At 47.0% G+C, this 16179-nt stretch overlaps 1 pseudogene; it reads left to right on the top strand.

Annotated features, from left to right (window-relative positions):
* The window catches only part of LOC125726458 (intersectin-2-like), a 155924-nt pseudogene extending 145492 nt beyond the window's left edge, over window positions 1-10432 (top strand).
* Window positions 10433-16179: the final 5747 nt, after the last annotated feature.

Here is a 16179-nt window from a genome sequence, read left to right as displayed (position 1 = left end):
GTGAGTGCACATTGTCAGGAATGTAAGTGCAGCACGTTTGGTTCAGGAGGACACATACTCCTCCTTGTGCGGCTGTCAGTAGGTCTAATGCCATACGATTCTGGATTACCATCTGTCTGGTTATGTCTAATTGTTCATTTTGTTTTTGGTTAATCAGTATCGAATCATTCATAAATAGACCTAGTCTATAATTTAGAGTTTCTACGCGTAGCATGAGTTTTCCAATTCCTAGCCCAGGGAACAGGGCCAGCATAACTTTACTGCCTGTTCCCCACAATTTATGTTCAGCGGGCACGTCGGTTCCCCACACACTATCATGGGGTTGTATTGATATCGAACGCCTTCTCCTGCTTCTGAAGAAAGTTTTACTTTCCTGTGCTATCAGGAAGGTGTGATCTGAAACAAAAATAAGAGCGCACACTCCAAACCAGTTCGGTGGTAAGACAAAGTATGCACGAGGTCCACACAACCATGCTACTCCGTCCACCCAATATGTTCCATTACTGGGGCGAAGCATCGAAATTGGAGATCCATACATGCTGTCTACATATGTTAGGTTACAGTTCGTGGTGTTTCCTCCTATCCATCGCGTACCATTATCTTGCTTAAAACAAATGGCATGCTGATATGTCAGTGGGTCTCGGTCCATCAAGACAGAAAAAGGAAGTGAGACATTAGTTTTAGCAACAGCGAAGTCTACCCAGAAATCCTGTATACAGGTACCATTTTGAAACCCAACGTCATCTGGGTAGTTTCCTGTAGCCTCCTGATACTTAATTCGGACCACTGTCATTCTATTAGTCCCAGGTATAGTTATGTTCACATCTTTCCCCTGCTAGCGAAAATATAAGGGAAAGACGGCTCTGGTATCCTATTCCTGCGAAAGAAGCAGCGCACTTGGCTTGGGATATGTTCATAGCTTTACCATACACCGTAGGTCCTTCACTATGAGTGGGCATTACTGAACAAACATAGCAATTTGTCACATTTTTCGCTGTTACAGTATCATGTACATATCGGTACCAGTAGTTTTGCATAAATGGATGTGAGTGGTCAGCGGGCAACGGGCGTAGATGGAAGTCATCATGGGTCCATCGCCGTAGGTGCTGTAATGGAGCTGGTGAGAGCCAGGACAACCATACAAGTCCTACAACAAGAATGACCCCTAGAGTCACTTTACCACATCCCCACCCTATCAGGGCCATCCTAAATAGAGTGCAGCTCAGTTGTTTTCTTCACCGGGTTGAGACAACAGCACCCTATTGGTTACTGTGCCTTTGTAGCGGACTTCCACTGCTACTCTGTTGCTGAGGCCTCTGATAAGGGCTTGATGGGTTTACAGTGACTTTTGTGTATCCAGGAAGGTCGTTCTGCGATCTTTACTGCTGTTGGTGTTGTGAGGAGGACTTGATAAGGACCGTCCCACCGAGGTGTGCTCCAATCTTTCCGCAACAGGACCTTGACCAGGACCCAATCTCCCGGCTGCAAGTTATCCTGTTGAGTAGAAACAGAATTTACCGGCAGACTACTGGGGCTATGTTTTTGTTGTGATGTTAGTAGTTTACGCATCCAATCAGCCAGCGTATTTTCTCGGTCTGCTTTTTCTATGTCATTCATTTCAGTTGCTAGGGGAAATGGTCTACCATACACTATTTCAAAAGGTGTTAATCCTGCAGGAGTGGGAGTTATTCTCATCCATAATTTTACTAGAGACAAACATTCTGGCCACGGCCTTTTTGTCTCTTCCATTGTCTTTTTTAGCCTTGTTTTAATAGTGCCGTTGGTCCTTTCCACTAAGCCTGCGCTCTGGGGGTGATACGCACAATGATTCTTAAGCGTAAAACCTAATGCTTGTGAGCAAAGGGACATAGTCTGATTTACAAAATGAGTCCCATTGTCTGATCTTATAATATGAGGTATGCCATAGGTAGGGAAATAATGGCTTACCAAACATTTTGCAACGGTCATTGCATCACAATGCTTTACAGGGTATATTTCTACCCACTTAGAAAAGGTGTCTATAATAACTAGACAGTATTTCTTTCCTTGTGACCAAGATAATTCAATAAAATCCATATGTACAACTTGAAACGGATACTCAGCTGTGGGGAACTGGCCACGTTTTGGTCTGATGTTTCCTTGTGCATTGTGTTTACAACAAATTAAGCATGTCCTACAAAATTGTTTTGCATAATCAGAAAAATTTATAGCATAGAAATATTGTTGTATGATATGTACCATCCCTCCTGTTGAGACATGAGTATTTCCATGGCTCACCAAAGCAGCTGTTTTGTATAAATTTTTTGGTAGGATGGGCTTGTCATTCATATAGTAAACTTTCTCTCGTTGTATTGCTCCTCTTTTGATCCAACTTTGTACTTCTATTTTAGGAGCATGAATCTGTGCATCACATAGCACATCGCTATCTATAAAAAGAATGTCTGCCACTGATAAGGTAGGTTGTTTCAGTGCCGCTTCTTTGGCGGTTTTATCTGCAAAACTATTTCCTGCGGTTTCTGCAGAGTCATCAGTCTGGTGTGCTTTGCATTTGCACAGTGCAAAGTGAGTCGGTAAATGCACAACGTCTAATAATCTAAGTAGCAAATTCGTATGAGTAAGAGATGTGCCCTGTGATGTTCTAAAACCTCTATTTTTCCAGACTCTTGCATGGTGATGGACAGCTGCAAACACATATTGACTATCAGTGTAGATAGTAAGTGACTTGTTCTTGAACAGTTCACATGCCCTGATCACAGCATAAAGTTCAGCCGCTTGTGCTGAACAAGTAGAAGGGAGTGCATTGGCTTCTAACACTTCAGTAGATGTAACTACAGCATACCCAACTTTATTTTTTTCCATATCATTTTTTGATGCTGAGCCATCTACATAAACAACTTCTGATCCTGGTATAAAAGTTTGCAGAATATCTGCTCTTGGTTTTGTTTGTTCTTCTATTGTTGCTTTGCAAGAATGTGGCTCCCCATCCTCTGCGGTAGGGAGAAGCGTACTAGGGTTCAATAGGCCACACCGCTGAAGTTCAATGTTACGTTGTGAGAGCAAAAGTGACACTAAGGTAAGATGTCTTGTATGTGTTAAGAATGGAAGCGGTGTCTGCAACAAGATTAGAGACACAGAATGAGGAACTTTAAGTATGAGGGGGTGACAAAGTACCAATTCTGCTGATACCTTTACTGCTTCTGCAGCAGCTGCACAGGCCTGTAAACACTGTGGAAAGCCAGCTGCTACTGCATCTAATCGTTTTGAATAGAATGCTAACGGTCTCTCTTTTGCTCCGAATGGCTGTGTTAATACTGCTTTCATATAACCTTGATTAGCATCTACACATAGGGTGAATGGTTGTTGATAATCTGGTAGAGCAAGGGTCACATTGGTTTGCAACATTCTTTTTAAATTTGTAAAAGCATTTTCTCCGTCCTCAGTCCATTGTATTTTGTCCTTTAGAGTCATCTCCTTCCCGTATATTAAATTTTGCAAAGGTTGAACTAGAAAAGCATAATCTGGTAACCATTCTCTACAATAATTGCATCTGTTGTTTAGTCTGTGGTTTAGGTGCTTCCTGTATAGCTTGTTTCCTTATCTCTAGCAGCGAGCGACCTTTTTGTGAAAGGTTATGCCCTAAATAGACAACTGTCTTTTTGCAGTACTGCAACTTCTGTTTAGAAGCTTTATGTCCAGTATTGTATAAATGCTGAAGCACAGTTAGGGTAGTTTCTTTGCAATGTTGTTCTGAATCTGCTGCTATTAAGATATCATCCACGTATAGTAATACCTGACTATGTGATGGTATTTCACAGGTACTCATAGAGTATCTAAGGGCCATGGTATATACATGTGGGCTTTCAGAAAATCCCTGAGGGAGTCTAGTATATGTATATTTTTTCCCTTTATAGGTAAATCCAAATAAATGTTGAGAATCAGGGTGCAATGGTACTGAGAAAAATGCATTACTAAGATCCACTACTGAGAAGTAGCTTTTATCAGGAGTCAATGAGTTGAGCAATAAGTGTGGGTTAGGCACGTCTGGTGCTGCATGTTGCACTATGTTATTAACAGGTCTTAAATCCTGCACCATGCGCCATTTCCCTGTATGTCCCTTCTGGACTGGAAAGATAGGAGTGTTGCAAGTGGCTTCAGGAGCCTCTCGCAATATTCCTGATGCTAACATGTCTTGCACTACAGGGGCTATACCTTTCTCTGCTTCAGGTTTTAATGGGTATTGCCGGACGGTGTTCTGATTTCACAGTTACTTTGTAAGGTGGGAATCCCTTTACCAGCCCTACATCAGTGGGGGAGGACGACCACAACCCTTCTGGAAGGCGATCTAGATCTGGACATGATCCCTCCTCCAGGGTTGAAAAAATTTGTCAGGTTGGGTCCTTTAAGTGTGTGGTGGGAGTGGTTTGAACTCTCCATCCCAAAGGAAACCGCCACACATTGTGTTTCTCATCATAGCTCCAACAGGAGCCAGATACGGGTTGGTAGTCATTGTAACTGTGCATAGAATCTCGTAAGAACATCTCTACATCTCTCCACTGCATCTGGGGTGGTTTTGAAAGAGATACGTGTGGTGTTCTCTCTCTAAATACAGCTTGTTGCTTGTTAGATAAAATGACTGAGGCTGCTGAAAACCCAGTGGTGGGGTTAACATACATATATTATACAAGTGTCTTGGAGGGCATGAAACGTTTTGTCATAGACATAATCTGGTCCAAGGGTGTCTTTGTACCACATAGTGACGTGTAAGGCATCGTCAGGCATGAACTGGGCCTGTCTAGGGGACTGCTTTTCTCTAGTTTTCCGCAATAATTCTCGTGTCTGTGCAGTTCCCCCTAGGTCCAGAGACCAGTAATATTGTGGTGTTGTGGTTCCTTGCACAACATAAGCTTCCTCATTTACGATTGCTTTCATGCCAGTGGCTGTGGCAACCACGCTAATGCCCATTTGTACCATAAGGTCTCGACCTAACAAGTTAACAGGACAAGAAGGGCTTATTAACACCTGTGCTTGACATTCAAGTCCAGTTTCCTTATCTTTTACTGCAACTGGGTTTGTTAACTGATGTCTGTCTGTCTGACCTCCTGCCGTTTTTATATTTATGACTGATGAAGAATATGTGACTCCGGGAGGACTGGAGGTTAGGACAGTCCTACATGCTCCAGTGTCACACAGACATTCATATACTTTGCCGTTTATGACTAACTTCCGACTTGGCAAGGTTTCCCACTGCCTTTCTGCTAATAACTGACACACTGCTTGTAAATCTATTTCCTTATCTAAAAGGTCTTGTAAAGTGACCTCCGTTTCCTTTCTTAAAATCACCTCTGTTTTGCCTCGGATGGTGTCGGTAACAGGGGCCTCCGAGGGGGGTCATTGATCATTGTTTTCAATGGAGTTTGGGTTATATGGTTGTTTCCCTACTCTACAATTCCTAGCTAAGTGTCCAGGTTTCCTGCATGTCCAGCAAATGTTATCTTGCTGAGACGAATTCCTGTAATTGTTTCTGAAAACACCTCTCCCCCTTCCTCGGCCTCTTGACCTTCCTCTGAATCCTCCCCTCCCCGGAGGATTCATTTGCACTAACGCTACTACATCTGAGGCGCTGAATATTGTGTCTGTCTTTTCCTGTTTCTGCGCTCTCTGCGCGTGTTGGGCATATTCTAGTGCTTGTTGGACTGAACCAGTATTCTGATGTACCCAATGTTTGTCAAGATATTTTCGCAATTCGGGCTTTAGGCCTGCGACAAAAGCTCGTTTTAGCTGTTGTTGGTACACTCCTACTGCCTCTTCATCAAATGGGATCCCTGAGTTTCCTCTAAATACAACTCTCATTCTATCCATAAAATCCTCAGGTTCCTCTCCATCTTTTTGTTTACATTGCGCTATTCTGCCATAATCTGCTCGTCTCATAAACACTATCTCTATCCTTCCATGTAATTGTTGCATACTCTGTTTTCTACGTACATCTCTTAACTTACTTTGTTCCAACCATGCATCAGAAAAAACATATTCTTTTTTTCTGTCTTTACCTTCTTTCTTATTGGTAGTCTGTAACATCTCCAGTTTTAAGTTTAGCTTTTATACAAAAGTCTGTGAGCTTTTATATATATCTGGAGTGTGGAGTTTTCCTTCAAACCCATGTTTTTTCCTCCATCTACTTATTTGTCCTGATCCTGGCTTATATCCTTCCATAAACTTCTCATCTCCCTCTAGTTCCATTTGTTTACTTTGATTCTTCCCCATTGTTACCTTTTAATGGATACACTACAAAAAATAAAAAATCCTAAAAGCAAGTATCTGGCATGAGACCTCAGGAGGACACTAACACGGCCTTCTACTGCTCCCTATTAGAGCAGCGGTGTTAGTTTTCAGGGATGAAACCCGTCCTTGATCCTTCAGTCACCAGTATGTTGTTGCTTTTAGGGTGGATCGTGTAGGTTAATCTAAAACCTATAAAAACACATCCACATACATCAATATATATATTTCCAACAACGCCTACTTTCTCTCCCGGTTAATTTCGGCTAACCTCAACCACATGCATGTCTTGGCCACCTACTTATTTAGGTGCCGTATCTCTCACTTGGCCACCTACTCACTTAGGTGCCGTATCTCTCACCTGTATAGTGTGCTCTCTGATCCGTCACCGAGGTCCTTCAGACATCACCAGACGTCGAGCGCAGTTCTAACCACCGGCCTGATGACGAATTCACATCACAGGTCTTTCTTGCACCCGACTTCGAGTGGCTGTCGACAGACTTCGGTGTCGCTTCTCTCGGCGTACTGGAGACGTCTTCGGGGTTCCTCGGATCCGGCTCGAAGGACCAAATTCTATGTTGGGGAAAGCGCCCGGCGTTTCCACCCCAACTCCACATTTACGAGACACACACAGGTTACAGTTTTACTTGCAAGGGTACCCACACTCTCTGCAATGCAAACTACAGCAGAATGTGTTACAAAGGGTGGTTCCCCTTGGCTTCTTTATTTATAGTCAATGGGGGGCGCAAGAGAGGGAAGTGAGATTCTTATCTAAGTAGGCAGCTGTTAACCACCTACTTAGAGTACAATAGCTAAGAGTATGTGGCTAGAAGATAAGAAATAACGTATACATATATATTTACACTCATTGCTGATCATACAGAAATGATTAACAACTGTTTCTTCAACCTAACAGTGAGTATGGGTATTGTGAAATGTTGGATGTCAACTGTTACAAAACGTGCTGCACCAGTTTATTTATGGATGGATGGATGGATGGATGGATCTGATTAACATCAAACCGCCAGTAACTTCACTCTACCCTGAACTCCACAGTCCTTGTCCAAAGACAGAGTTCATTCTTAGGCAGGTCCCAGACCTATTTCCAAATCTCCTGCTCCCCAGATTCTCGAGAACACTCCAGAGAATCACTTGGACCATGGACACTTGCGGGAGGCTCTGGACAGGGCCGAGGAGCTCTGTCTGCAGGTCAACGAGGGGGTCCGGGAGAAGGAGAACTCCGACAGGTTAGAGTGGATTCAGAGCCATGTCCAGTGTGAAGGCATCACTGAGGTGAGCACATCTAATGCAACTATATCACGAAGCTCTTGTCTATAGCCTGGGTTTTATATAATCTACAATATTCCCTCCTGAAGTTCTTAACAAATGTTTGTTTACATGCACAGCCTCTAACAAAGTCGTCTACAGAGTTAATCCTACTACAAGTTAGGGTCTGGATTTTTGCAGCTTTCCTACAGTTTACTGGACACTTCCAATTGTTCCATTTCCCTACAGAACTTGATATTCAACTCCTTGACCAACTGCCTGGGTCCCCGAAAGCTGCTACACAGCGGCAAGGTCTATAAAACTAAGAGCAACAAGGAGTTATACACCTTCCTCTTCAATGACTTCCTGCTGCTCACCCAAGCAGTGAAGCAGTTCACCTCATCAGGGACGGATAAGCTCTTCAGTCCCAAGTGCAACATGCAGTTCAAGATGTACAAGAACGTGAGACTCTTTTTCATGCTGGGGAGTAATGGAGGGGGCTAGCAATACCAGACAGTTACATTTACGGCACAAAATCATACATTGCGTTTTAAATGAACTTTTCATATCCATACAATTCGGAGTAGAACTTTCTAGAAAGAGGTGCCATTTCCTTAGTTGTATGTTTAGCCCATTTTTACGGGCTTTCTCTACTGTGTGTACTTCCAATTTAATGCGAGTCTATGACCCGATTTTGGTCTTCTATCCAACCAGCCCGTGTTTCTAAATGAAGTTCTGGTGAAGATGCCCTCCGATCCGTCTAGCGATGAGCCAATCTTCCACATCTCCCACATCGACCGTGTTTATACTCTCAGGACAGAGAACATCAATGAGTGGGGAAGGAAGGGAGTTAGAGAAGAGACTAAGGAGAATTGAACAAGGAAGCTGTGGCTTCAGTCCACAAGGAGGCTCCCTCGGTGTCCTGTTCTGGTAACAAATCAGGTGTTTCTTCTTATTTAATCAATCAGGACTGCCTGGGCGCAGAAAATCAAAGCTGCTTCAGAACATTTCATAGAGACTGAGAAGAAGAAGCGAGAGAAAGCTTACCAAGGTGAACTATTTTATTTGCATTTAATCCTTTTCAGTGTCTTAGCATAACCCTTCAGTCCAGTTTGATTATGTAATGGTTTTATTCATCTGTCTACAAAATTGCTTGTCCTTTTCCTATTTAATTTAGTTATATGTATGTGTGTGTGTGTGTATATTTATGTATCTGTAATATAAAATCCTCTAAGTCACCAGTATATATTCATTACCCTATTCAGTGTTTCAGAACCCTGACCCCATGTTTTAGTCCATGTTGGACGTTTCACAGCCAGAACCTACAAACCCCATGAGCAAGAATTTGTTTCTTCCAACCAGTTGAGCATAGAGAGTCAGTCAAAGGCTACTCAACTGGTTTGTAAAAACAAAATCTTGGTCTGAGTTTGTAGCTGAGCACTGGTTTTTCCTGAATTTGAGTTTCCCTCTTTTACACAGCCTGTCCTTCCAGTGAACACATCCGTTGCAGTTTAAGAACCTACTACTTTCCCTTTTGGTTGCTGTACAGTCTATTTATGCAGACCTTCATTACTGAACCCTTGATAACCCTATCATAGACTGCAGTGCCCCATTAACTACAGTTTTTTTTTCCAGTTGCTGTATCTTATTTCTGCCAATTCCTTGGGAGTTCCTTGCATCTTAACTTCTTTATTATGAATCTTATTTATTGTTCCTTGGTCTTTCGACTCATGCATCACTTGCTGTATGCATTTCCAGCTCGTTCCCTGAAAACCAGTGGCATTGGCCGCCTGCTGGTCACTATTTTGGAGGCCACAGAGCTCAAGCCCTGCAAGCCCAATGGTGAGGGTCAAAGGTCAAGTCCTATCTCCCGAAACTCCAGCCGCTAACCCCCTAATGCCTTGTACCTCATGTATGGCTTGATGGTTGGGTTTAATGGTTTTTTTTGATGGCCTACACCCTCCAGGAAAGAGTAATCCATATTGCGAGGTGACCATGGGGGCACAGTGTTTCACCTCCCGGACAATAAATGACACAATCAACCCCAAGTGGAACTTCAACTGTCAGTTCTTCATTAAGGACCTGTACCAGGATGTTCTATGTGTCACCATCTTCAAGAGGGACCAGTTCTCTCCCGATGGTTAGTCCTTTCTTCAGATGTTTATTTCTCCTCTTTTTACACGTTGACACTTCCTGAAATTCGTCTTGGGAACAGTTCTGATGTTAAATGTGCTGATGTTAAATTTCCCTTAGAAAAATTTGGGTGTCATATTTGAAGTTTCGTCTTGTTTTTTTTTTTTTTAATTTAACTTTTAATTTATTTTTAATTTATTTATTTATTACACGTCATTTTAAGTTTCTCCATGGGGTATCACTGTGGTTTCATGCTTCAGGGTTCTGGTTCCATATCCTCCCCCTGGTTCTGTGTGTGTGAGTTTGAACATTCTCTTTGTATTTGTACGGGTTACTCCTACAGCCCAAGAACACATACAGATGAACTACGTTCTCTACTTTATGCCCTGGTATATTCTGCAGTCTCACTGCAACCCTTCTACTAGATAATTTCTTTTGTGTTTGACCGTTTATTTCTTTCCCCCCCCTATTGCTTAATTTCTTTCATTGTGCCACAATGGCCTGTGTTCTATTACTAGCGTTTGATGGTGGCCGCTTTCATCATGGCTGCTTGTATCATTGTTAGACTTCCTGGGCCGCACTGAAGTTCCTGTGGCCACCATCAAGAAGGAGCTGGAAAACAAGGGAGCAGCGACAAGGCGCCTGCTGCTGCACGAGGTGCCGACAGGCGAGGTGTGGGTGCGCCTGGACCTGCAGCTGTTCGACCAAAAATCTCTCAAATGAGGCGACGCGGATTGGTGCCATGCCATACGCCCCCCGCCCCGCCCCCGCCTCCACCCCGCTTCCCAAGACAAACGGACAGAGCTGAGGCTTCCTGACGAGATGCTCATTCCGATCCCCGGAACCAGCGGCAAGCATCAGCAGAGCAGGTTCTAGGCTGATGCCACGGGCAGTCCGGCTCCAGCACAGACAGGGTTCTGCCACGTTCACTCGCCAGGTGGCGTCTGTGAGCTGAGAGCTGTATGCCAGTGCTGCTGGAGACCGTCTGGACTCCTGAGTACTTCTGATAATGTGGACGTTTGACACAAATGCAAAATATAGGAAAGCCCTTTTGGGACTGATTATTGTTTACCACTGGATATGGTAATATCTCAGGTTTTTGTTTTTCCTGTCAGTTGTTTATAAAACCAAAAATATATTATGTCAATATCTTATCTTATTTTAATTATACAAATTCGGTACCTGTGAGACAAACCAACTTTACCAAGGAACAAATTTTTTTTTTTTTTTTAAAGAAAAATCTTCCCTCACTGAAAGCAAGATGGATGTATGCAGTGTATGTTGTACTGAATACTAACACAGGACTTTGGTAAAACTAAGTTTATTACAAGAATCACACTACCCTGTAACTGTCAATAGGTCGTTTTTTTGTTTCCCCTAACATTATTTAGTGTCAGCAAACCACAGCACATACAAATGTTTGGAAACATATTGTCACTCCTAGATACATCACATTTTACTACTAAAGACGTTATGTTGCTTCATGTGGATTTAACTAACAGTTCCTTAATTGCTTATGCATTCATTCCACTGTTAAAATATTGTTATATGATTTTAACATTTCCACTCAGAAAATCTTAATTCATAAAGGTATGAATGGAAACTAAAACAGGTAATTCTGAACCTTATATCAACTTTACCAAGTTTTACCAAGACACACATCAGGTCAGGGTCAGGGTGCTGCTTTGTCAGGGTGCTGGTTTGTCAGGCTGGTGGTTTGTCAGGGTGCTGGTTTGTCAGGCTGGTGGTTTGTCAGGCTGCTGGTTTGTCAGGCTGCTGGTTTGTCAGGGTCAGGCTGCTGGTTTGTCAGGGTCAGGCTGCTGGTTTGTCAGGGTCAGGCTGCTGGTTTGTCAGGGTCAGGCTGCTGGTTTGTCAGGGTCAGGCTGCTGGTTTGTCAGGCTGCTGCTGGTTTGTCAGGCTGCTGCTGGTTTGTCAGGCTGCTGCTGGTTTGTCAGGCTGCTGCTGGTTTGTCAGGCTGCTGCTGGTTTGTCAGGCTGCTGCTGGTTTGTCAGGCTGCTGCTGGTTTGTCAGGGTCAGGCTGCTGCTGGTTTGTCAGGGTCAGGCTGCTGCTGGTTTGTCAGGCTGCTGCTGGTTTGTCAGGGTCAGGCTGCTGCTGGTTTGTCAGGGTCAGGCTGCTGCTGGTTTGTCAGGGTCAGGCTGCTGCTGGTTTGTCAGGGTCAGGCTGCTGCTGGTTTGTCAGGGTCAGGCTGCTGCTGGTTTGTCAGGCTGCTGCTGGTTTGTCAGGCTGCTGCTGGTTTGTCAGGCTGCTGCTGGTTTGTCAGGCTGCTGCTGGTTTGTCAGGCTGCTGCTGGTTTGTCAGGCTGCTGCTGCTTTGTCAGTGTCAGGCTGCTGCTTTGTCAGTGTCAGGGTGCTGCTTTGTCAGGGTCAGGCTGCTGCTTTGTCAGGCTGCTGCTTGTTTGTCAGTGTCAGGCTGCTGCTGGTTTGTCAGTGTCAGGCTGCTGCTGGTTTGTCAGTGTCAGGCTGCTGCTGGTTTGTCAGGCTGCTGCTGGTTTGTCAGGCTGCTGCTGGTTTGTCAGGCTGCTGCTGGTTTGTCAGGCTGCTGCTGCTTTGTCAGGGTGCTGCTTGTTTGTCAGGGTGCTGCTTGTTTGTCAGGGTGCTGCTTGTTTGTCAGTGTCAGGGTGCTGCTTGTTTGTCAGTGTCAGGCTGCTGCTGGTTTGTCAGTGTCAGGCTGCTGCTGGTTTGTCAGTGTCAGGCTGCTGCTGGTTTGTCAGGCTGCTGCTGGTTTGTCAGGCTGCTGCTGGTTTGTCAGGCTGCTGCTTTGTCAGGCTGCTGCTTTGTCAGGCTGCTGCTTTGTCAGGGTCAGGGTGCTGCTTTGTCAGGGTCAGGGTGCTGCTTTGTCAGGGTCAGGGTGCTGCTTTGTCAGTGTCAGGCTGCTGCTGGTTTGTCAGTGTCAGGCTGCTGCTGGTTTGTCAGTGTCAGGCTGCTGCTGGTTTGTCAGTGTCAGGCTGCTGCTGGTTTGTCAGTGTCAGGCTGCTGCTGGTTTGTCAGTGTCAGGCTGCTGCTGGTTTGTCAGTGTCAGGCTGCTGCTGGTTTGTCAGTGTCAGGCTGCTGCTGGTTTGTCAGGCTGCTGCTGGTTTGTCAGGCTGCTGCTGGTTTGTCAGGCTGCTGCTGGTTTGTCAGGCTGCTGCTGGTTTGTCAGGCTGCTGCTGGTTTGTCAGGCTGCTGCTGGTTTGTCAGGGTCAGGCTGCTGCTTTGTCAGGCTGCTGCTGGTTTGTCAGGGTCAGGCTGCTGCTGGTTTGTCAGGCTGCTGCTGGTTTGTCAGGCTGCTGCTGGTTTGTCAGGCTGCTGGTTTGTCAGGCTGCTGCTGGTTTGTCAGGCTGCTGCTGGTTTGTCAGGCTGCTGCTGGTTTGTGAGGCTGCTGCTGGTTTGTCAGGCTGCTGCTGGTTTGTCAGTGTCAGGCTGCTGCTGGTTTGTCAGTGTCAGGCTGCTGCTGGTTTGTCAGTGTCAGGCTGCTGCTGGTTTGTCAGTGTCAGGCTGCTGCTGGTTTGTCAGTGTCAGGCTGCTGCTGGTTTGTCAGTGTCAGGCTGCTGCTGGTTTGTCAGTGTCAGGCTGCTGCTGGTTTGTCAGTGTCAGGCTGCTGCTGGTTTGTCAGTGTCAGGCTGCTGCTTGTTTGTCAGTGTCAGGCTGCTGCTTGTTTGTCAGTGTCAGGCTGCTGCTTGTTTGTCAGTGTCAGGCTGCTGCTTGTTTGTCAGTGTCAGGCTGCTGCTTGTTTGTCAGTGTCAGGCTGCTGCTTGTTTGTCAGTGTCAGGCTGCTGCTTGTTTGTCAGTGTCAGGCTGCTGCTTGTTTGTCAGTGTCAGGGTGCTTTGTCAGGCTGCTGCTTTGTCAGGCTGCTGCTTTGTCAGGGTGCTGCTTTGTCAGGGTGCTGCTTTGTCAGGGTCAGGCTGCTGCTTTGTCAGGGTCAGGCTGCTGCTTTGTCAGGGTCAGGCTGCTGCTTTGTCAGTGTCAGGCTGCTGCTGGTTTGTCAGTGTCAGGCTGCTGCTGGTTTGTCAGTGTCAGGCTGCTGCTTTGTCAGTGTCAGGCTGCTGCTGGTTTGTCAGTGTCAGGCTGCTGCTGGTTTGTCAGGGTGCTGCTTTGTCAGGGTGCTGCTTTGTCAGGGTGCTGCTTTGTCAGGCTGCTGCTTTGTCAGTGTCAGGCTGCTGCTTTGTCAGGGTGCTGCTGGTTTGTCAGTGTCAGGCTGCTGCTGGTTTGTCAGTGTCAGGCTGCTGCTGGTTTGTCAGGGTGCTGCTTTGTCAGGGTGCTGCTGGTTTGTCAGGGTGCTGCTGGTTTGTCAGGCTGCTGCTGGTTTGTCAGGCTGCTGCTGGTTTGTCAGGCTGCTGCTGGTTTGTCAGGGTGCTGCTGGTTTGTCAGGCTGCTGCTGGTTTGTCAGGCTGCTGCTGGTTTGTCAGGCTGCTGCTGGTTTGTCAGGGTGCTGCTTGTTTGTCAGGGTGCTGCTTGTTTGTCAGGGTGCTGCTTGTTTGTCAGGGTGCTGCTTGTTTGTCAGGGTGCTGCTTGTTTGTCAGGGTGCTGCTTGTTTGTCAGGGTGCTGCTTGTTTGTCAGGCTGGTGCTGCTTTGTCAGGCTGGTGCTGCTTTGTCAGTGTCAGGCTGGTGCTGCTTTGTCAGTGTCAGGCTGGTGCTGCTTTGTCAGTGTCAGGCTGGTGCTGCTTTGTCAGTGTCAGGCTGGTGCTGCTTTGTCAGTGTCAGGCTGGTGCTGCTTTGTCAGTGTCAGGCTGGTGCTGCTTTGTCAGGGTCAGGCTGCTGCTGCTTTGTCAGGGTCAGGCTGCTGCTGCTTTGTCAGGGTCAGGCTGCTGCTGGTTTGTCAGGGTCAGGCTGCTGCTGGTTTGTCAGGGTCAGGCTGCTGCTGGTTTGTCAGGGTCAGGCTGCTGCTGGTTTGTCAGGGTCAGGCTGCTGCTGGTTTGTCAGGGTCAGGCTGCTGCTGGTTTGTCAGGGTCAGGCTGCTGCTGGTTTGTCAGGGTCAGGCTGCTGCTGGTTTGTCAGGGTCAGGCTGCTGCTGGTTTGTCAGGGTCAGGCTGCTGCTGGTTTGTCAGGGTCAGGCTGCTGCTGGTTTGTCAGGGTCAGGCTGCTGCTGGTTTGTCAGGGTCAGGCTGCTGCTGGTTTGTCAGGGTCAGGCTGCTGCTGGTTTGTCAGGGTCAGGCTGCTGCTGGTTTGTCAGGGTCAGGCTGCTGCTGGTTTGTCAGGGTCAGGCTGCTGCTGGTTTGTCAGGGTCAGGCTGCTGCTGGTTTGTCAGGGTCAGGCTGCTGCTGGTTTGTCAGGGTCAGGCTGCTGCTGGTTTGTCAGGGTCAGGCTGCTGCTGGTTTGTCAGGGTCAGGCTGCTGCTGGTTTGTCAGGGTCAGGCTGCTGCTGGTTTGTCAGGGTCAGGCGGGTGCTGGTTTGTCAGGGTCAGGCGGGTGCTGGTTTGTCAGGGTCAGGCGGGTGCTGGTTTGTCAGGGTCAGGCGGGTGCTGGTTTGTCAGGGTCAGGCGGGTGCTGGTTTGTCAGGGTCAGGCGGGTGCTGGTTTGTCAGGCTGCTGCTGGTTTGTCAGGCTGCTGCTGGTTTGTCAGGCTGCTGCTGGTTTGTCAGTGTCGTGCTGCTGGTTTGTCAGTGTCGTGCTGCTGCTTTTTCAGTGTGGTGCTGGTTTGTCAGGGTGGTGCTGCTTTGTCAGGGTGGTGCTGCTTTGTCAGGGTGGTGCTGCTTTGTCAGGGTGCTGCTTTGTCAGGCTGCTGCTGCTTTGTCAGGCTGCTGCTGCTTTGTCAGGCTGCTGCTGCTTTGTCAGGCTGCTGCTGCTTTGTCAGGCTGCTGCTGCTTTGTCAGGCTGCTGCTGCTTTGTCAGGCTGCTGCTGCTTTGTCAGGCTGCTGCTGCTTTGTCAGGGTGCTGCTTGTTTGTCAGGGTGCTGCTTGTTTGTCAGGGTGCTGCTTGTTTGTCAGTGTCAGGGTGCTGCTTGTTTGTCAGTGTCAGGGTGCTGCTTGTTTGTCAGTGTCAGGCTGCTGCTTTGTCAGTGTCAGGGTGCTGCTTTGTCAGTGTCAGGGTGCTGCTTTGTCAGGCTGCTGCTTTGTCAGGCTGCTGCTTTGTCAGGCTGCTGCTTTGTCAGGCTGCTGCTTTGTCAGGCTGCTGCTTTGTCAGGCTGCTGCTGTGTCAGGCTGCTGCTGTGTCAGGCTGCTGCTGTGTCAGGCTGCTGCTGTGACAGGCTGCTGCTGTGTCAGGCTGCTGCTTTGTCAGTGTCAGGCTGCTGCTTTGTCAGTGTCAGGCTGCTGCTTTGTCAGTGTCAGGCTGCTGCTTTGTCAGTGTCAGGCTGCTGCTTTGTCAGGGTGCTGCTTTGTCAGGGTGCTGCTTTGTCAGGCTGCTGCTGGTTTGTCAGGCTGCTGCTGGTTTGTCAGTGTCAGGCTGCTGCTGGTTTGTCAGTGTCAGGCTGCTGCTGGTTTGTCAGTGTCAGGCTGCTGCTGGTTTGTCAGTGTCAGGCTGCTGCTGGTTTGTCAGTGTCAGGCTGCTGGTTTGTCAGTGTCAGGC

Source organism: Brienomyrus brachyistius, unplaced genomic scaffold (genome assembly GCF_023856365.1).
Source record: "Brienomyrus brachyistius isolate T26 unplaced genomic scaffold, BBRACH_0.4 scaffold72, whole genome shotgun sequence".
Classification (NCBI taxonomy): Eukaryota; Metazoa; Chordata; class Actinopteri; order Osteoglossiformes; family Mormyridae; genus Brienomyrus; species Brienomyrus brachyistius.
This window is presented reverse-complemented; position numbering and strand designations above follow the sequence as displayed.